The sequence below is a fragment of the Triticum urartu genome, chromosome 4 (assembly GCF_003073215.2).
Source record: "Triticum urartu cultivar G1812 chromosome 4, Tu2.1, whole genome shotgun sequence".
Taxonomy (NCBI): domain Eukaryota; kingdom Viridiplantae; phylum Streptophyta; class Magnoliopsida; order Poales; family Poaceae; genus Triticum; species Triticum urartu.
This window is the reverse complement of record NC_053025.1, coordinates 491,629,683-491,652,375: the sequence shown is the minus strand read 5'-3', so window position 1 is coordinate 491,652,375 and position 22,693 is coordinate 491,629,683. Positions and strand designations below refer to the sequence as shown.

The 22,693-nt window shown below is 44.7% G+C and overlaps 1 long non-coding RNA gene across 6 annotated transcripts; it reads right to left on the bottom strand.

The window, feature by feature from the left end:
- Positions 1 to 10,799: 10,799 nt before the first annotated feature.
- On the bottom strand, positions 10,800 to 17,515 carry LOC125552226. 6 transcript variants are annotated; one of them, XR_007303475.1, is made up of 7 exons: positions 17,008 to 17,515; positions 16,788 to 16,915; positions 16,307 to 16,690; positions 15,321 to 15,519; positions 13,693 to 13,832; positions 13,176 to 13,337; positions 10,800 to 11,268 (listed from the first exon to the last, which is right to left on the bottom strand). It is a non-coding gene; the product is annotated as an uncharacterized LOC125552226 (long non-coding RNA). The 6 variants fall into 6 exon arrangements; XR_007303473.1 differs by having other exon boundaries at positions 13,176 to 13,832; XR_007303472.1 differs by having other exon boundaries at positions 10,800 to 13,337.
- Positions 17,516 to 22,693: the final 5,178 nt, after the last annotated feature.

The following is a 22,693-nucleotide window of genomic DNA, read 5'->3' as shown; positions in this document are numbered from 1 at the left end:
ATGGTCGAGACATAAAGGTCGATATATTGGAAGGCTATGTTTGGACATCAGAATGGTTCCGGATGAGTTCGGGCATTTACCAGAGTACCGGGGGGTTACCGGAACCCCCCGAGGAGTCAATGGGCCTTAGGGCTAGTTCTTTTGGGCGATTTTCCTAGAATCGCCCTCCTCTCCAGCTTCTCTCAGAATTGTCACATCATATTTTTTTACAATCCTATCTAGTTAAGGTAATTAGCTAGGATTGTACAAAAAATATGAAATTGCGATTCTGAGGGAAGCTGGAGAGGGGGCGATTCTGGGAGAGTCACCCAAAAGAACTGGCCCTTATTTGGCCTTAGTGGGAGAGAGGAGGAGGCGTCCAGGTGGAGGGTGCGCCCCCCAAGCCCAATCCGAATTGGGTGGGGGCCGGCCCCCCTTTCCTTCCCTCTCTCTCTCTCCCTCTTCCTTCTTCCCCTACTCCAACTAGGGAGGGGGGGGGGAACCTACTCCTACTAGGAGTAGGACCCCCCCCCTTGGGCGCGCCCCTTGAGGCCAGCCCTCCTCCTCCTCCCCTCCTTTATATACGGGGGAGGGGGCACCCCATAGACACACAAGTTGATTGTTTAGCCATGTGCGGTGCCCCCCTCCACAAACTTCCACCTCGGTCATATCGGTGTAGTGCTTAGGCGAAGCCCTGCATCGGTAACTTCATCTTCACCGTCATCACGCCGTCGTGCTGACGAAACTCTCCCTCGGCCTCAACTGGATCAAGGGTACGAGGGACATCACCAAGATGAACGTGTGCATATCGCGGAGGTGCCATGAGTTCAGTACTTGATCGGTTGGATCGCGAAGACGTTTGACTACATCAACTGTGTTTCATAACGCTTCCGCTTTCGGTATACGAGGGTACCTAGACATACTCTCCCCCTCTCGTTGCTATGCATCACCTAGATGGATCTTGCATGTGCGTAGGAATTTTTTTGAAATTACTGCGTTCCCCAACAGTGGCATCTGAGCCACGTCTATGCGTAGATGTTATATGCACGAGTAGAACACAAAGGAGTCGTGAGTAGGTATATACATATTGCTTGCCGTCACTAGTTGATTCTTGATTCAGCGGTATTGTTGGATGAAGTGGCTTAGACCGACATTACGTGTATTGTTGGAAATATGCCCTAGAGGCAATAATAAATGTTATTATTATATTTCCTTGTTCATGATAATCGTTTATTATCCATGCTAGAATTGTATTGATAGGAAACTCAGATACATGTGTGGATACATAGACAACACCATGTCCCTAGTGAGCCTCTAGTTGACTAGCTCGTTGATCAATAGATGGTTATGGTTTCCTAACCATGGACATTGGATGTCGTTGATAACGGGATCACATCATTAGGAGAATGATGTGATGGACAAGACCCAATCCTAAGCCTAGCACAAAGATCGTGTAGTTCGTATGCTAAAGCTTTTCTAATGTCAAGTATCATTTCCTTAGACCATGAGATTGTGCAACTCCCGGATACCGTAGGAGTGCTTTGGGTGTGCCAAACGTCACAACGTAACTGGGTGGCTATAAAGGTGCACTACGGGTATCTCCGAAAGTGTCTGTTGGGTTGGCACGAATCGAGACTGGGATTTGTCACTCCGTGTGACGGAGAGGTATCTCTGGGCCCACTCGGTAGGACATCATCATAATGTGCACAATGTGATCAAGGAGTTGATCACGGGATGATGTGTTACGGAACGAGTAAAGAGACTTGCCGGTAACGAGATTGAACAAGGTATCGGGATACCGACGATCGAATCTCGGGCAAGTATCGTACCGATAGACAAAGGGAATTGTATACGGGATTGATTAAGTCCTTGACATCGTGGTTCATCCGATGAGATCATCGTGGAACATGTGGGAGCCAACATGGGTATCCAGATCCCGCTGTTGGTTATTGACCGGAGAACGTCTCGGTCATGTCTGCATGTCTCCCGAACCCGTAGGGTCTACACACTTAAGGTTCGATGACGCTAGGGTTATAAAGGAAGTTTGTATGTGGTTACCGAATGTTGTTCGGAGTCCCGGATGAGATCCCGGACATCACGAGGAGTTCCGGAATGGTCCGGAGGTAAAGATTTATATATGGGAAGTCCTGTTTTGGTCACCGGAAGAGTTTCGGGGTTTATCGGTAACGTACCGGGACCACCGGGAGGGTCCCGGGGGTCCACCAAGTGGGGCCACCAGCCCCGGGGGGCCACCATGGGCTGTAGGGAGTGTTCCTTGGCCTACATGGGCCAAGGGCACCAGCCCCACTAAGGCCCATGCGCCTAAGAGATGAGAGGGGGGCAAACCCTAATGGGATATGGGCCTTAGGCCCGATATTGGTGCGCCTCCCTCTCCCATCCCCTCTTGGCTCGCCCCCTTGCTCCCCATCTAGGGCTGCCGCCCCCCTAGGGGTGGGAACCCTAGAGGGGGCGCAGCCCCTCCTCCCTATATATATTGAGGCATTGGGCTGCCCAAGACACGTGATTCGATCTCTCGTTGGTGCAGCCCTGCATATCTCTCTCTCCCTCCTCTTCTGTGGTGCTTGGCGAAGCCCTGCAGGATTGCCACGCTCCTCCATCACCACCACGCCGTTGTGCTGCTGCTGGATGGAGTCTTCCTCAACCTCTCCCTCTCTCCTTGCTGGATCAAGGCGTTGGGAGACGTCACCGGGCTGTACGTGTGTTGAACGCGGAGGTGCCGTCCGTTCGGCACTTGGTCATCGGTGATTTGAATCACGACGAGTACGACTCCATCAACCCCGTTCACTTGAACGCTTCCGCTTAGCGATCTACAAGGGTATGTAGATGCACTCTCCTTCCCCTCGTTGTTGGTCTCTCCATAGATAGATCTTGGTGACACGTAGGAAAATTTTGAATTTCTGCTACGTTCCCCAACAGTGGCATCATGAGCTAGGTCTATTGCGTAGATTCTATGCACGAGTAGAACACAAAGTAGTTGTGGGCGTTGATTTTGTTCAATATGCTTGCCGTTACTAGTCTTATCTTGATTCGGCGGCATCGTGGGATGAAGCGGCCCGGACCGACCTTACACGTACTCTTACGTGAGACAGGTTCCACCGACTGACATGCACTAGTTGCATAAGGTGGCTAGCGGGTGTCTGTCTCTCCCACTTTAGTCGGATCGGATTCGATGAAAAGGGTCCTTATGAAGGGTAAATAGCAATTGGCATATCACGTTGTGGTTTTTGCGTAGGTAAGAAACGTTCTTGCTAGAAACCCATAGCAGCCACGTAAAACATGCAAACAACAATTAGAGGACGTCTAACTTGTTTTTGCAGGGTATGCTATGTGATGTGATATGGCCAAAGGATGTGATGAATGATATATGTGATGTATGAGATTGATCATGTTCTTGTAATAGGAATCACGACTTGCATGTCGATGAGTATGACAACCGGCAGGAGCCATAGGAGTTGTCTTAATTTATTTATGACCTGCGTGTCAACATAAACGTCATGTATTTACTTTACTTTATTGCTAAACCGTTAGCCATGGTAGTAGAAGTAATAGATGACGAGACAACTTCATGATGACATGATGATGGAGATCATGATGATGGAGATCATGGTGTCATGCCGGTGACGATGATGATCATGGCGCCCCGAAGATGGAGATAAAAAGGAGCTATATGATATTGGCCATATCATGTCACTACTATATAATTGCCATGTGATGTTTATTATGTTTATACATCTTGTTTACTTAGAAAGACGGTAGTAAATAAGATGATCCCTCATTAAAATTTCAAGAAGTGTTCTCCCCTAACTGTGCACCGTTGCTACAGTTCGTCGTTTCGAAGCACGCCGTGATGATCGGGTGTGATAGATCCTTACGTTCACATACAACGGGTGTTGACGAGCCTAGCATGTACAGACATGGCCTCGGAACACATGCAAAACACTTAGGGTTAACTTGACGAGCCTAGCATGTACAGACATGGCCTCGGAACACAGAGACCGAAAGGTCGAGCATGAGTCGTATAGAAGATACGATCAACATGAAGATGTTCACCGTGTGACTAGTCCGTCTCACGTGATGATCGGACACGGCCTAGTTGACTCGGATCATGTAATCACTTAGATGACTAGAGGGATGTCTATCTGAGTGGGAGTTCATAAGATGAACTTAATTATCCTGAACATAGTCAAAAGGATTTTGCAAATTATGTCATATCTCACGCTTTAGTTCTACTGTTTAGATATGTTCCTAGAGAAAATTTAGTTGAAAGTTGATAGTAGCAATTATGCGGACTAGGTCCGTAAACTGAGGATTGTCCTCATTGCTTCATAGAAGGCTTATGTCCTTAATGCACCGCTCAGTGTGCTGAACCTCGAACGTTGTCTGTGGATGTTGCGAACATCTGACATACACATTTTGATAACTACGTGATAGTTCAGTTAAACGGTTTAGAGTTGAGGCACCGAAGACGTTTTGAAACGTCGCGAAACATATGAGATGTTTTGAGGGCTGAAATTGGATTTCAGGCTCGTGCCCACGTCAAGAGGTATAAGACCTCCGACGATTTTCTTAGCCTGCAAACTAAGGGAGAAAAGCTCAATTGTTGAGCTTGTGCTCAGATTGTCTGAGTACAACAATCATTTGAATCAAGTGGGAGTTGATCTTCCAGATGAGATAGTGATGGTTTCTCCGAAGTCATTACCACCAAGCTGCTAGAGCTTCGTGATGAACTATAATATATCAGGGACATATATGATGATCCTTGAGATATTCGCGATGTTTGACACCACGAAAGTAGAAATCAAGAAGGAGCATCAATTGTTGATGGTTGGTGAAACCACTAGTTTCAAGAAGGGCAAGGGCAAGAAGGGATACTTCATGAAACGGCAATTCAGTTGCTGCTCTAGTGGAGAAACCCAAGGTTGAACCCAAACCCGAGACTAAGTGCTTCTGTAATAAGGGGAACAACCACTGGAGCAGAATTACCCTAGATACTTGGTAGATTAGAAGGCTGGCAAGGTCGATAGAAGTATATTGGATATATATTGTGTTGATGTGTACTTTACTACTACTCCTAGTAGCACCATGGTGTTAGATACCGGTTCGGTTGCTAAATGTTAGTAAACTCGAAATAAAAGGCTGCAGAGTAAACGGAGACTAGCTAAAGGTGAGCTGGCAATATGTGTTGGAAGTTTTTCCCAAACTTGATATGATCAAGCATCGCACACTCCCTCTACCATCGAGATTGGTGTTTGCGTTGAGCATAGACATGATTGGATTATGTCTATCGCAATACGGTTATTCATTTAAGGAGAATAATGGTTACTCTGTTTATAATACCTTCAATGGTCTTGCACCTAAAATGAATGGTTTATTGAATCTCGATCGTAGTGATACACATGTTCATGCCAAAAGATATAAGATAGTAATGATAGTACCACCTACTTGTGGCACTGCCACGTAAGTCATATCGGTATTAAACGCATGAAGAAGCTCCATGTTGATGGATCTTTGGGCTAACTCGTTTTTGAAAAGTTTGAGACATGCAAACCATGTCTATTGGTGTATATGCATGAAGAAACTCCATGCAAATGGACCGTTTGGACTCACTTGATTTTGAATCACTTGAGGCATGCAAATCATACCACATGGGCAAGATGACTGAAAGCCTCGGTTTCAGTAAAATGGAACTAGAAAGCAAATTGTTGGAAGTAATACATTTTGATGTGTGCAGTCCAATGAGTGCTGAGGCATGTAGTGGATATCGTTATGTTCTTTCTTCACAGATGATTTGAGTAGATGTTACTTGATGAATCACGAGTCTGAATTATTGAAAGGTTCAAGTAATTTCAGTGTGAAGTTGAAAGATCGTCGTGACAAGAGGATAAAAAGATCTATGATATGATCATAGAGATGAATATCTGAATTACGAGTTTGGCACAAAATTAAGACATTGTGGAAATTGTTTCACAACTAATACAGCCTGGAACACCATAGTGTGATGGTGTGTCCGAACATCATAACTGCACCCTATTGGATATGATGCATACCATGATGTCTCTTATCGAATTACCACGATAGTTTATGGGTTAGGCATTAGAGACAACCACATTCACTTTAAATAGGGCACCACGTAATTCCGATGAGATGACACCGTATGAACTATGGTTTAGAGAAACCTAAGCTGTCATTTCTTAAAAGTTTGGGGCTGCGACGCTTATGTGAAAAAGTTTCAGGCTGATAAGCTCGAACCCAAAGCGGATAAATGCATCTTCATAGGACACCCAAAACAGTTGGGTATACCTCCTGTCTCAGATCCGAAAGCAATAAGGGATTGTTTCTAGAATCGGGTCCTTTCTCGAGGAAAAGTTTCTCTCGAAAGAATTGAGTGGGAGGATGGTGGAGACTTGATGAGGTTATTGAACCGTCTCTTCAACTAGTGTGTGGCAGGGCACAGGAAGTTGTTCCTGTGGCACCTACACCAATTGAAGTGGAAGCTTATGATAGTGATCATGAAACTTCAGATCAAGTCACTACCAAACCTCGTGGGATGACAAGGATGCGTACTACTTCAGAGTGGTACGTAATCCTGTCTTGGAAGTCATGTTGCTAGACAACAATGAACCTACGAGCTATGGAGAAGCGATGGTGGGCCTGGATTCCGATAAATGGCTCGAGGCCATAAAATCCGAGAGAGGATCCATGTATGAAAACAAAGTGTAGACTTTGGCAGAACAGCTCGATGGTCGTAAGGCTGTTGAGTGCAGATGGATTTTAAAAGGAAGACGGACAATGATGGTAAATGTCACCATTAAGAAAGCTCGACTTGTCGTTAAGATGTTTTCCGACAAGTTCAAGGAGTTGACTACGATGAGACTTTCTCACTCGTAGCGATGCTAAGAGGTTGAATTATATTAGCGATTACTGCATTATTTATGAAATCTTGCAGATAGGATGTCAAAACATTGTTTCCTCGACGATTTTCTTGAGGAAAGGTTGTATGTGATACAACCGGAAGGTTTTGTAATCCTGAAAGATGCTAATAAGTATGCAAAGCTCCAGCAATCCTTCTAAGGACTGGAGTAAGCATCTCGGAGTTGGAATGTATGCTTTGATAAGATGATCAAAGTTTTGGGTTGTATACAAAGTTTATGAGAAACTTGTATTTCCAAAGAAGTGAGTGGGAGCACTATAGAATTTTGATGAGTATATGTTGTTAACATATTGTTGATCGGAAATGATGTAGAATTTCTGGAAAGCATGCAGAGTTATTTGAAAAGTGTTTTTCAATGGAAAGCCTGGATTAAGCTACTTGAACATTGAGCATCAAGATCTATAAGGATAGATCAAAACGCTTAATGGTACTTTCAAATGAGCACATACCTTGACATGATCTTGAAGGTGTTCAAGATGGATCAGTCAAAGAAGGAGTTCTTGCCTGAGTTGTAAGGTATGAAGTTAAGACTTAAAGCTCGACCACGGCAGAATAGAGAGAAAGGACGAAGGTCGTCCCCTATGCTTAAGACATAGGCTCTACAGTATGCTATGTTGTGTACCGCACCTGAAATGTGCCTTGCCATGAGTCAGTCAAGGGGTACAAGAGTGATCAAGAATGGATCACAGGACAGCGGTCAAAGTTATCCTTAGTAACTAGTGGACTAAGGAATTTTCTCGATTATGGAGGTGGTAAAAGAGTTCGTCGTAAAGGGTTACGTCGATGCAAGCTTAACACCTATCCGGATAGCTCTGAGTAGAGATACCGGATACGTATAATGGAGCAACAATTTAGAATAGCTCCATGTAGAACAGTTATTTGAAATGGCTCCAAATATAGCGTAGTAGCTACATCTACAAGATGACATAGAAATTTGCGAAGTACATACGGATCTGAATGTTTCAGACCCGTTGACTATAACCTCTCTCACAAGCATAACATGATCAAACCTAGATCTCATCGAGTGTTAATCACATGGTAAATGTGAACTAGATTATTGACTCTAGTAAACTCTTTGGGTGTTAGTCACATGGGGATGTGACCTTGAGTGTTAATCACATATCAATGTGAACTAGATTATTGACTCTACTGCAAGTGGGAGACTGTTGGAAATATGCCCTAGAGGCAATTAGTTATTATTATATTTCCTTGTTCATGATAATCGTTTATTATCCATGCTAGAATTGTATTGATAGGAAACTCAGATACATGTGTGGATACATAGACAACACCATGTCCCTAGTAAGCCTCTAGTTGACTAGCTCGTTGATCAATAGATGGTTACGGTTTCCTGACCATGGACATTGGATGTCATTGATAACGGGATCACATCATTAGGAGAATGATGTGATGGAAAAGACCCAATCCTAAGCCTAGCACAAGATCATGTAGTTCGTATGCTAAAGCTTTTCTAATGTCAAGTATCATTTCCTTAGACCATGAGATTGTGCAACTCCCGGATACCGTAGGAGTGCTTTGGGTGTGCCAAACATCACAACGTAACTGGGTGGCTATAAAGGTACACTACAGGTATCTCCGAAAGTGTCTGTTGGGTTGGCACGAATCGAGACTGGGATTTGTCACTCCGTGTGACGGAGAGGTATCTCTGGGCCCACTCGGTAGGACATCATCATAATGTGCACAATGTGATCAAGGAGTTGATCACGGGATGATGTGTTACGGAACGAGTAAAGAGACTTGCCGGTAACGAGATTGAACAAGGTATCGGGATACCGACGATCGAATCTCGGGCAAGTATCGTACCGCTAGACAAAGGGAATTGTATACGGGATTGATTAAGTCCTTGACATCGTGGTTCATCCGATGAGATCATCGTGGAACATGTGGGAGCCAACATGGGTATCCAGATCCCGCTGTTGGTTATTGACCGGAGAGTCATCTCGGTCATGTCTGCATGTCTCCCGAACCCGTAGGGTCTACACACTTAAGGTTCGGTGACGCTAGGGTTATAGAGATATTAGTATGCGGTAACCCGAAAGTTGTTCGGAGTCCCGGATGAGATCCCGGACGTCACGAGGAGTTCCGGAATGGTCCGGAGGTAAAGAATTATATATAGGAAGTGCTATTTCGGCATCGGGACAAGTTTCGGGGTCACCGGTATTGTACCGGGACCACCGGAAGGGTCCCGGGGGTCCACCGGGTGGGGCCACCTGCCCCGGGGGGCCACATGGGCTGTAGGGGGTGCGCCTTGGCCTATATGGGCCAAGGGCACCAGCCCCAAGAGGCCCATGCGCCAAGAGAAGGGAAAGGAAGAGTCCTAAAGGGGAAGGCACCTCCTAGGTGCCTTGGGGAGGAGGGACTCCTCCCTGGCCGCACCCTTCCTTGGAGGAAGGGCCAAGGCTGCGCCCCTCTCCCTTGGCCCTATATATAGTGGGGGAAGGGAGGGCAGCACCACCCCTGCTGGCGCCTCCCTCTCCCTCCCATGATACATCTCCCTCCTCCCAAGGCGCTTGGCGAAGCCCTGTTGGAATCCCGCTACTTCCACCACCACGCCGTCGTGTTGCTGGATCTCCATCAACCTCTCCTCCCCCCTTGCTGGATCAAGAAGGAGGAGACGTCGCTGCTCCGTACGTGTGTTGAACGCCGAGGTGCCGTCCGTTCGGCGCTAGGATCATCAGTGATTTGGATCACGACGAGTACGGCTCCATCAACCCCGTTCTCTTGAACGCTTCCACGCGCGATCTACAAGGGTATGTAGATCCACTCCTCCCTCGTTGCTAGATGACTCCATAGATTGATCTTGGTTACACGTAGGAAAATTTTGAATTATTGCTACGTTCCCCAACAGCGACACCAAGACAGCCCGATACAAATTATGGAATGCTGCTAGTAATTACGGATATTTTTTCAAACAGAGATTCTGTCGATTGTCATCACTGACCACACGTAGCTGAGTGCCTGAGTCAAAGAATAAAAGAACGTCTCAAACCAGGCAATATCAAAATGTCCGTTCATGCCTATGTAGACACATCACACAACAACAAAAGTTCATCGAATAAAGCCTCAGCAAGAAAGAGGCAAACATGGAAACATGAAACGAAAGTACATGACTATAGAATCTATCAAAGAAAAGAAAATACAGCCCTGATGGGGAAACCAGTTCATACTGTTGCACTCCAAAAAACTATTGAAGAAAACACAGAAGGTCATCTATAGCCTCTAGCAAACTTTTGAAGATAAATCAGACTAAAGACTTATCGCTTAGACTCTATCCAAACTGGAGATAAAAAGATGTAGTGAACAGTAAGGAAATTATATGGTGTGTGAGATTAGACATGCCTAACTTTAAAGCTTAAATTAGAATTCATGCATGCGAAATAACATCTCCGTGCAACATGCACGTACTATTTCTGATACCATGTTCTAACGTGTAAAGTATTAAATTAGCAATGGACAACGCCTACACATGTATTGATTAGGGGGCATCACGGATTGGATGGAGGTCTACAATAGTACCTTGTTTTGAAGTGTATTTGCTAGGATTTGGATTTGAATAGGTACAAGATCAAGGAGGTCCTTACAGGGGCAGTGGAAAGGTGGGTGAATACCTGCGCAGGGCCGCAGGGCCGAGCGGGGCAGCCAGCATGGTGAGTGGAGTGGGGCCAGAGCAGTGCGCCCTCCGGGATCCGGATCCTCTCCTCCGACTTAACCTCTTCATGAAAGAAAGAAAGAAAGAAAATACCTTGAACCCAAAGAAGTTGAGTATGTACGGCAAGATAGCAACCCCTGAGAAGATACAAAACCTCGCCCAATCTCCTGCCAACCAGACGTACAAACAGAGTACACGGGACCAGCATACACATACACTCTTCATAGCATAATAAAACAGAAGTACCAAACCATTCAAGAAAATCTTGTAGTACAGTCTATCAGGACACAACATATACATGCATGTACACCATGATCCATGATCGTCACTGAAAACAGGCCACTCCGGCTGGCAAAGAAGTGGCAGCAAAGCGCACACTTGTCCACGTCAGGTTTCTATACTTAACATGTAGACCTCATAGTCATTCACTTATCCTCAAGATACGGTCTCTTGCGATCGTCATCTGCGCCTCCAGAGTAGCTATTTTGCTGATAGGAGAGCCCCTGTCATTTAGGGTAGGACGCAAGAAGACATCTACCTCTGTCACGATATCTTTTTCTTCGTCGTCATTCACCGGAGCTTGGCCGAAAGACTGCAGTGCAGCGATGAGGACAGAGGAAGCTTCTTCTGTGTCCAAGGGATCATCATCTTCAGTTTATGACTCATCCTGTGACAAAGAGGGATTTCAGTGCAAGCAAGAAATTGAAGTGTATGTATAGACAAAAAAAACTGTGCAGGGCTACAGATTCTGATGATACAACATCAATTTACTTAAGCTCTTACACGGGCAGTGAAGGTCAAGGTGAACCTAAGGAAATATCATAGTCAGCAAAAAAAAGTTGAAAGAAGACGATCAAATTAAAACCATGTAACTAAATACATAGAAGAATCTTCTTATAAATAAATCAGGCAACCAATATTTTGTCTGATATTCAAAGAGCTATGTTTGATTGACTCTTCTATATTATACGATGCTCTATGGCAACAGATAAATGAGAGCCAAAAGAGTATTATTAAAATTGAATGCATGCCTTATATATACCAAGGGTCATTCTTGAGAAAATTTGTGGCTCATGCCTCTTGACATTTAGAAGAAAATGTTGGATAATATGTAGGTGCTAGCACTTTGCAGAAGGTACAAACCTTACAGGTTCACTCAAGCAAATACCACAAATCATATTTTCGCACAGTAATGGTTCACAGAATTACAGAGAAATTGAGAGAGAGAGAGAGAGAGAGAGAGAGAGAGAGAGTGGTTCACAGAATTACAGAAAAATTGAGAGCGAGAGAGAGAGAGAGAGGCAACAAGTTGGAGTTCAGAGGAGAACTGCAACAACGGGTTTGAGAAGAGCTTCAGAAGAAGTGCAGCAGCAACATCGCTAAGAGAGATGGGACAGCCACAGGCAGCAAGGAGCAGAGAGGAGAGGCAGCGGCAAGGCAAGACTACTACAAAACCTATGACTAAGTCGAACTATATATTTTTACGATTGATGGGCATACTCGCGACTTCACCCATAATATTTCAAAAAAAGTTGAATCCTTCATTTTTCAAATTTGAGCATTGGCACATATCCACTGTATGGATTAGTCATATTATCAGGCTGGGTCAGTATATTTGTAAATTTGTCACATAAATAGTTTGTCGAACCAATTCCAGTAATAATCAATAGACACTAGATCATGAAGGCGCGCGTTGCTGCGCCCGTCCATTTTGACAATAAAATGGTAGGAATTAATGAAATATGTAGGTTAAATTGACATGGACCGACATATACAAGTGTTAGTAGCGGAAGAGTTTAAGGTGTATATAATCCGTAGAAGAAAAACGGGACCACTTCACGTACATGTTTTATTTGTGTTTGTCTTTTTAGCAGTGTCAAAGATCTTCCTAACATACATGACAGATAATAAGCCTTAACAATTATGGTCAAATTTTGGTGTTGATAGCCAGAAAAGAAATATTTGGCAATCAACTCTTAAGCTGTAAAAAATTGGCTAGCATTAGAGAAGTGTACCTCAATTCAAAACTATAGCTTTTATTGTGCAAATCATGTTAGCTTAAGAGAGGATTTTGTCTCAGCTACTTTTTCATGGGCACATTTGGCGCTCATAAAATTATGAGTGTGGCTTGCAATTTGAAACAAGCCAACACAAAATTGTATTGACTGCAATCCGATTATCCTTCCATCTGACGATCTATTTCAGTATATATGATATATATCATACTATTAAAAGGACGCCATTGGATGCCATTGCATACAAAAATGATTAAATTGTCGTAGTTGTTGTATGGTACATTTATGGCTACAGAAAACGCAATGAGCTTGAAAGATGTTAAAAACATAAACCCAAAGCATAATTATAATCCATGAAGATTGTGGAACATGCCAAAAGATCTCATAACAAAATATTATCCATAATAATTTGAAAAATGATATGATGGAAAAAAGGTTTGAGTGAACACATGTGACTGATATTTCACACCTCGAACAATAGACCCCTTCAAGATACATGCCAAGTTACTAACACAGTTTCTATGCATTGATGTTGAATGACAAGGGCAAAAGGTGGTACCTTATGTGGAAGTGAGCCTTCAACATCTTCAACATGCTTATGTAGGAAAAAATGTTACAAAATATGATAGTAGCTGAAGGTATAATACCTTCCTCTTAGAATTTGTTGAATACGAACCTCATAATACAATGGACATGACCGCCCATTTTTTCAATGAACAACCTTCATGCAAGAGAGGAATATTAGTTTCCACATATTTGCACATCTCAGTAGCACATCTAACAGTATAGAGAATTGCATTACAATATATTATGAAAATGAGACCACTCCACAACACAATGAGAAATGTGTGATAGCCCTGCCCCTACACCCTCATGAACAACAATTTTAAAAATAATTAAAAAGCTTTAAAAAATCTGAATATGAACAGGGAAGTTTTCTTATGAAGAGCTTGCTAAGATAACCTGTGATATGTATCTCTTGAGCTTCCTGAGGCAGTAGGCTATATATGCCTGAGCTGCAAATCAGTTTAGCAGCCAAACTAACATACAAAAAAAAGACAGGAAAGAGAACTTACATGTTATATCAGTGCACACCACCGTTATTGTGGGAAGTTTAAATGTGAATACAACATCCACATTAAAGGATGAAGATAGCTTCCTGGGCGAGTGTTCTTGCAATGCTTGAGATCCCAATAACTTTAGCATCCAAACTAACCTGAAAAAAAGGGAAGACGGAAAAGAGAGAGACCTCAAAAGAAGGGAAGCAGAAAATAGAGAGGCTACAGATTAGTATAAGTACACACCACAGTTATGCAAGAAGTGTAAATGTTAGTACGATGTGCAAGTTACAGGCTGATGATAAGAACATCAAGAAACATAATAATCAATGATTTTTGGTTCAGCTTCACCTAACAGCCAAAAGTTGCATAACAAGCTTGGTCAAAAGGGCCACCAAACTAAAACCTAATTATCATACAGTTTACTGCTGAATTATGCATTGAACTATCTCTGAATATTCATGTGCGGATCAAGCACAGAAATAACATGTAAATTTCCGATTGTAGAACTGTACAACTGCGTATATGGAGGATTGGTAACTTGAAATTATAAAAGTAACACTAAAATGCTGGTAACCACAAATCAAAAAGTAGTATTGTCATTGCACTTGCAGGGTAATCTGTTTTGGATTTCATAAAGTGAAAAGACATACATGCATGATTGCTTCTCCATGTCCTCCTGCGTGCTTTCCCTCACACATCTAGGCGAAGACAGGGCTAGAGTCGATGTAGTGCGGAAGCACAGAGGTTGGATGATATAAAGCAACCACCACTGCCTCGGTTAGGGTTCGCGAGGCACGCTGCGAGAGAGAGGTGGAAGGCAGAAGGAGAAAGGGGAGCAAGGCACGGTGGGTGTCATTTCAGTTGGTGGTGAAGGAGATCTCAGACTGGCGCACAGTGAAGTCGTGGATGAGATCCTCACGTGGAAGCACTGCCATTGCCGTCACCTTATGCCCACCACCGCCAAGCCATCATCCCTGGAGAATAGGAACGTGCGGTCTAGTCAGGGCCATGTACGGGTGCAGCAGCAGGGTTAACCGCGGCGGCGTGCTGGGGGCAGTGAGGATTGGAGCGGGGCGGACGCATCGCTGAGTGGGCGGAGCGGCTGCGTCGTCGCAGCATGGGTGGAGATGGGGATCCGGTCCGGTCAGCCGTTGCTATTGTCGGTTCTCTCTCTGCGGCGACGACCACAGCGGTGGCGCACGGCGCACCTAGGTCTGCTATAGCGAAGGCCAAGAGGGGTCGGGTGCGGGAAGGGAACGAAGTGGGTGGGGCTACGAGGACGCAGAGCAGAATCACGATCGTTCGTTCGGCATCTGACGTTGGCCTGTGTCATTGAACGAGAAGCTTACGATTCGGCCACGGGAATAGCTGCCCCGGGACGACCGCCCAGTATCAGCCCATGCGGAGAAACGAGTGCCTTGGACGGCCAGAGATGACCGATATGCGTGATCCAACGGTTTAAATCAGTGAGGGCGTGAGAGAGCTCGGAAAGGGTTCAGTTTTACTGTTCTTAATGGATATCTCTGAAAAAAAAGGAACACACATGCATACAGTGGAAGTGTCTCAAGGGCCAAACTATTCTGGAAACTATCATAGCAGAAATCATATTTTTCTAAATCTGGACTAAAAGGGGATGTACGCACACTTATCTTGGCCCGTGCACTTCCTCGAGTCCACTCGCAACATCATGGTATTCTTTCCACTCACAACGCACGGCCAAAGTGTTCTTTCCACTCGCAATCCCACCTTGAGTCCTCGACCTACACTTCCAAACACGTGACCATTGCAATTTGGTTATATTTCAAACCTATCTTCTGTTTGCACCATCGCTAGTGTTTTGTCCTGCAATTAACATTGTAGAGCAGAACACCAAATTAATTTAGGTGAACAGATGCAACACATTCAATATTATTCGAATGTGATGTGTTATTTGCTCATGCACTCCTATAGGCTTCTTCCAGAATATATGTGCAGATATTATATCAGTGTGCTCTATATAAGTGCAACAGTCAGTAATTGACCATCGACATGAGCTTTGACTCCATGGTCACTACGTAATACAGGAAAAAGAAAAGGCCAATATTGCATTATTGCTTGACTATTACTGAAATTTGACAGGAAATCAAGTAGCGCTACCTCATCTTCTTTTAGACTCCTAGAGCATATACAACAGAAACTCCTAGAGCATATACAACAGAAACAGAACAAAAACTAACCAAGAATATACATATCCATGTGCACCACTTTCAGAATATATGACATATTGACTCTGAGATATCTAACTTTTTTTGTTTCCATGCATTCAAGAAGCGCTCTATTACTTTTAGGATCTTATTCCAAGTTTAACTTGTTTACAAAGATTAAAAACTATGCTGTAGCATGATTTTTCTATGACATCCAAAAAAATTATGGTTATTCATATCAAACAGGCAATGCAAGTAATTCTTGGTCCAATTCTAAAATGGACAGGTTTGGATCTGCTAAAGAACACTTTGTTTCTCCTGTTCCATAACCTAATGACCACACTTAAGCATAGATAGGTTTGTATATATGACAAAAGAACAGCAGGCTCGAAGTAATAAATCACAGGCAGGGAGGAAGCAATGTAGATGATGGGGGCTTAGCTTACTTGTCAGCGTAGTGGAGGAGGTAGAGGTAGGTGATGGAGCTTCTGCACCTCGGGTGACTGCACCTCCATGTTCATACAACCTACGGCGCACGCAAATTAGTCTGAATATACACGGCGCGAGAGGACAGGAGGATTCGACTATGACCACATGGATGTTGTCGGAGTCGACAAGCGCTGGCCGTGATGGCAGGTCGTCCTACAGGTGCTCGTCCGTAGCCTCCCTTCTCTAGGCTCTCTCAGGCCGTGGTGGTGGAGATCCATCGGGGACGAACGGCCACGTCTCCAATCATTGAACCCAATGATGCCCAAGCCCGACCGCCGTTGCGTTCATGCTCCCGAGACGTCCTGAGCAGCCCTTGGATTCTCTTGGAAATCAATCAACACCTGCAAACAACAAACACCTCAATGTTATCGCACCGTTCGCCAGACCAACCTCTGGCTCAAGAAAGAGGAGTAAACAGACATCTGATGATGAACTTACCTGCCGCATCACATGGTCCGTCAGGATGTTCTGGATTTCAGGGTCCTGCATAGCTTTGCCCTGTCTCTCTTTCAGTTCCTCTGGGGTAAAGTTTGCCTCTGTTCGCCTTGTTGATCTGCTGAATATATCTGAGAACGGACAGCAACGGTTAGGAGCTGCTTGGTGGAATCTAAGATGAGAAACCAGTGACTGATTGACGATCTCTTTCAGTGCTATTTACCTCTTTACACCATCAAGCAGCTCCTGGTTACTCGGGTCATGCTTTAGGCCTTCCTGATAAGTTTCCATTGCTTTGTCATACTCTTTCATGAAAAACTGGTTTGTGCCTTTCCTGATGTATCCCTTGGAGAATGTAGGATCTAGCTCGATGCACTTCTCGGCATCCCTTCAGGCTTCGGCACCCAGCTTGTGCATATACTCAAACGCCTTGTCTGCGTCCCTGGCCTTCGCGCTGACCACAAGGAGCGGCGCGAGCTCGGGATCTTACGGCGATGCAACGGAGGCCGCCATGTGGGCCTCGACCGCGTATGCCTTGCCAGCCTCCCCGGCGCGCCGGAACGCGGCAAGCACGGGGCTGTAGGACCGGAGGCGCAGCGCGAGGCCGTACTTCTGCCCCATGGAGGAGAGGAGCCTGAAGGCTTCGTAGGCGCCCTCGGCATCTGCAGCGACGATGCAGGCGAGCGAAGTGATGGTGGCCTCGGACGGGGGCGCCCTGGCCTCTAGCATGCCGGCGAAAACGCGGCGCGCGGCGGGGTGGCGGGGGGGACGGCGCCGTCCGCGGAGGCGAGCAGGTGGAGGAGCTGGTTGTACTGGTGCGCGGCGAGGCGGAGGTCAGGCGCCGCGTCCAGGCCGAAGACGGCCGCGTCGAAGGTTCCCATGGCGGCAGCGGCGTCCCCGCGGCGGCTGTAGTCGGTGAGCGTGCGCCCCTTCCAGCCGGTGGATAAGATGAAGAACACAGCGCACAATACAGGGGTTAATTTGCAAAATCGAAACGTTTTTGCAGATCCACTTACATAGGGACTGCGGGTTGAATACAGAAAACCGCAGGGGCTTTTTTGAAAAACTACCGCGACGGTGAATCCTAAAACTCAATCCGTGCTTTATTATTATTAAAAGGAGAGAGGAGAGATATATCCCTCAAAAAAAAGTTGGATTTATGACGATATTTGGCTGGCCATTACAAAGAGACCTTCAAAGTAAGACCAATCTTGATACATTTTATAACATAATCAAATTTTAAGCTGTGAAGTAATGCGAAACATCTATGAAATTGTGTTAGTTATGTTTCACTTACCTCCACACAAGCTCCGAACATGTATTATCATTTTGTTGGACTTTTTAAATATTAGACATGGGTTTCACCAATTTTTGGATGATGCCGCTAATCTGCCTAAAAACACTTTTATTTTGCACATGTTTCGTGGTAGTTCAAATGAAACTCTACTGCACAATTGCTTTGCCATGTCCTACGTGTTTAAAAAAATTACTTTCACACGCATCTCATTGAGTTTTGTGTCTGCACAATTAGCAAAAATATCTACTATTAAAGGGAGTTGATGGGGTCGCCTTCATCTTTCATCAGGTTTTTAACTCTCACACTTTCCCTTTTCAATTAGTTTCATGTTGGGTTTTTTGATAACCCCAATCGATGTCGCATAAATCTCTATTATTAAAAAGGAGTTGGCAGCGTTGCCTTCACTTCTCATTTGATCTTTTTCTCCAACCTATGTCGCACAAATCTCTATTATTAAAGGGAAGTTGGTAGCGTCACCTCCACTTCTCAATCGATCTTTTTTCCAAACCTATGTCGCGCAGATCTCTACTATTAAAGGCGAGTTGGTAGCGTAGCCTTCACTTCTCATTCGATCTTTTTCCCCAACCTATGCCACACAAATCTCTACTATTAAAAAGGAGTTGGTAGCGTCGCCTTCACTTCTCATTTGATCGTTTCTCCCAACCTGTACCGCACAAATATCTACTATTAAAAGAGAGTTGGTAGCATCGTCTCCACTTCTGATTCGATCTTTTTCCCAACCTATGCCACACAAATCTCTACTATTAAAAAGGAGTTGGTAGCATCGCCTCCACTTCTCATTCGATCGTTTTCCCCAACCTATGTCGCACAAATCTGTAATATTAAAGGGGAGTTGGTAGCGTCACCTCCATTTCTTATTCGATCGTTTTCCCCAACCTATGCCGCATAAATCTCTACTATTAAAGGGGAGTTGGTAGCGTCCGCCTCCAACTCCCGTTCAATCTTTTTCCCCAACCTATGCCGCACAAATCTCTACTATTAAAGGGGAGTTGGTAGCGTTGCCTCCAACTCCCGTTCAATCTTTTTCCCCAACCTATGCCGCACAAACTCTACTAGTGAAGGGGAGTTGGTAGCGTCGCCTCCAAGGAAAGTTGGTAGTATCGCCTCCACTTCTCATTTGATCTTTTTCCCAACCTATGCCGCATAAATCTCTACTATTAAAGGGGAGTTGGTAACGTTGCCTCCACTTATCATTCGATCTTTTTCCCAACCTATGTCGCGCAAATCTCTACTATTAAAGGGGAGTTGGTAGCGTCGCCTCCACTTCTCATTTGATCTTTGTCCCCAACCTATGCCGCGCAAATCTCTACTATTAAAGAGGAGTTGGTAGCGTCGCCTCCACTTCTCATTTGATCGTTTTCCCCAACCTATACCGCACAAATCTCTACTATTTAAAGGAGAGTTGGTAGCGTCATCTCCACTTCTCTTTCGATCTTTTTCCCAACATATGCCACACAAATCTCTACTATTAAAAAGGAGTTGGTAGCGTCGCCTCCACTTCTCATTCGATCGTTTTCCTCAACCTATGCCGCACAAATCTCTACTATATATTAAAGGGGAGTTGGTAGCATCACCTCCACTTCTCATTCGATCGTTTCCCCCCACCTATACCACACAAATCTTTACTATTAGAGGGAAGTTGGTAGCGTCGCTGTTGGGGAACACAGTAATTTAAAAAAAATCCTACACACACGCAAGATCATGGTGATGCATAGCAACAAGAGGGGAGAGTGTTGTCTACGTACCCTCGTAGACCGTAAATGGAAGCGTTATGACAACGCGGTTGATGTAGTCGTATGTCTTCACGATTGAATGGTCCTAGTACCGAAAGTACGGCACCTCCGCAATCTGCACATGTTCGGCTCAGTGACGTCCCACGAACTCACGATCAAGCAGAGTGTCGAGGGAGAGCTTCGTCAGCACAATGGCGTGATGACGGTGATGATGATGCTACCGTAACAGGGCTTCGCCTAAGAACCGCTACGATATGATCGAGGTGGATTATGCTAGAGGGGGGCACCGCACATGGCTGGAAACAATCAACTTGTGTGTTCTAGGGTGCCCCCTTGCCCCCGTATATAAAGGAGCAAGGGGAAGGCCGGCCGGCCCTTGGGGCACGCCAAGAGAGGAGGAGTCCTCCTCCTAGTAGGAGTAGGACTCCCCTTTCCTACTCCTACTAGGAGGAAAGGAAGGATGAGAGGGAGAAGGAAAGGGGGGCGCCGCCCCCCTTCCTTAGTCCAATTCGGACCAGAGGGGGAGGGGGCACGTGGCCTGCCCTAGCTGGCCCTCTCTCTCTCCACTAAGGCCCACGTGGCCCATTAGTTCTCCCGGGGGGTTCTGGTCACCTCCCGGTACTCCGGTATATTCCCGATTTCATCCGGAACCATTCCGATGTCCAAACATAGGCTTCTAATATATCGATCTTTATGTCTCAACCATTTCGAGACTCCTCATCATGTCCGTGATCAAATCCGGGACTCCAAACTACCTTCGGTAGAGAAAAACACACAAACTCATAATACCGACCGTCACCGAACATTAAGCGTGTGGACCCTACGGGTTCGAGAACTATGCAGACATGACCGAGACACATCTTCGGTCAATAGCCAATAGCGGAACCTGGATGTTCATATTGGCTCCACATATTCTACGAAGATCTTTATCGGTCAAACCGCATAAAGATATACTTTGTTCCCTTTGTCATCGGTATGTTACTTGCCCGAGATTCGATCGTCGGTATCTTAATACCAATTCAATCTCGTTAGCGGCAAGTCTCTTTACTCATTCCGTAATGCATCATCCCGCAACTAACTCATTAGTCACATTGCTTGCAGGCTTATATCTATGTGCATTACCGAGAGGGCCCAGAGATACCTCTCCGACAATCGGAGTGACAAATCCTAATCTTGATCTATGCCAACTCAACAAAAACCATTGGAGACACCTGTAGAGCACCTTTATAATGACCCAGTTACGTTGTGACGTTTGGTAGCACACAAAGTGTTCCTCCGATATTCGGGAGTTGCATGGTCTCATAGTCATAGGAACATGTATAAGTTATGGAGAAAGTAATAGCAACAAACTAAACGATCATCGTGCTAAGCTAACGGATGGGTCAAGTCAATCACATCATTCTCTAATGATGTGATCCCGTTAATCAAATGACAACTCATGTCTATGGTTAGGAAACATAACCATATTTGATTAACGAGCTAGTCAAGTAGATGCATACTAGTGACATACTGTTTGTCTATGTATTCACACATGTACTAAGTTCCGGTTAATACAATTCTAGCATGAATAATAAACATTTATCATGATATAAGGAAATAAATAATAACTTTATTATTACCTCTAGGGCATATTTCCTTCAGTCTCCCACTTGCACTAGAGTCAATAATCTAGATTACATAGTAATGATTCTAACACCCATGGAGTCTTGGTGTTGATCATGTTTTGCTCGTGAGAGAGGCTTAGTCAACGGGTCTGCAACATTCAGATCCGTATGTATCTTGCAAATCTCTATGTCTCCCTCCTTGACTTGATGGATGGAATTGAAGCGTCTCTTGATGTGCTTGGTTCTCTTGTGAAATCTGGATTCCTTTGCCAAGGCAATTGCACCAGTATTGTCACAAAAGATTTTCATTGGACCCGATGCACTAGATTGACACCTAGATCGGATATGAACTCCTTCATCCAGATTCTTTCATTTGTTGCTTCCGAAGCAGCTATGTATTCCGCTTCACATGTAGATCCCGCCACGACGCTCTGCTTGGAACTGCATCAACTGACAGCTCCACCATTTAATAAAAGCATGTATCCGGTTTGTGATTTAGAGTCATCCAGATCAGTGTCAAAGATTGCATCGACATAACCATTTACGACAAGCTCTTTGTCACCTTCATATGCGAGAAACATATCCTTAGTCCTTTTCAGGTATTTCAGGATGTTCTTGACCGCTTTACAGTGATCCACTCCTGGATTACTTTGGTACCTCCCTCCTAGACTGATAGCAAGGCACACATCAGGTCTGGTACACAACATTGCATACATGATAGAGCCTATGGCTGAAGCATAGGGAACACCTTTCATTTTCTCTCTATCTTCTGCAGTGGTCGGGCATTGAGTGTGACTCAACTTCACACCTTGTAACACAGGAAAGAACCCTTTATTTGCCTGATCCATTTTGAACTTCTTCAAAACGTTATCAAGGTATGTGCTTTGTGAAAGTCCAATTAAGCGTCTTGATCTATCTCTATAGATCTTGATGCCCAATATATAAGCAGCTTCACTGAGGTCTTTCATTGAAAAATTCTTATTCCTGTATCCTTTTATGCTATTCAGAAATTTAGTATCATTTCCGATCAACAATATGTCATCTACACATAATATCAGAAATGCTACAGAGCTCCCACTCACTTTCTTGTAAATACACGCTTCTCCAAAAGTCTGTATAAAACCATATGCTTTGATCACACTATCAAAGCGTATATTCCAACTCCGAGAGGCTTACACCAGTCCATAAATGGATCGCTGGAGCTTGCACACTTTGTTAGCACCTTTTGATCGACAAACCTCTGTGCATCATATA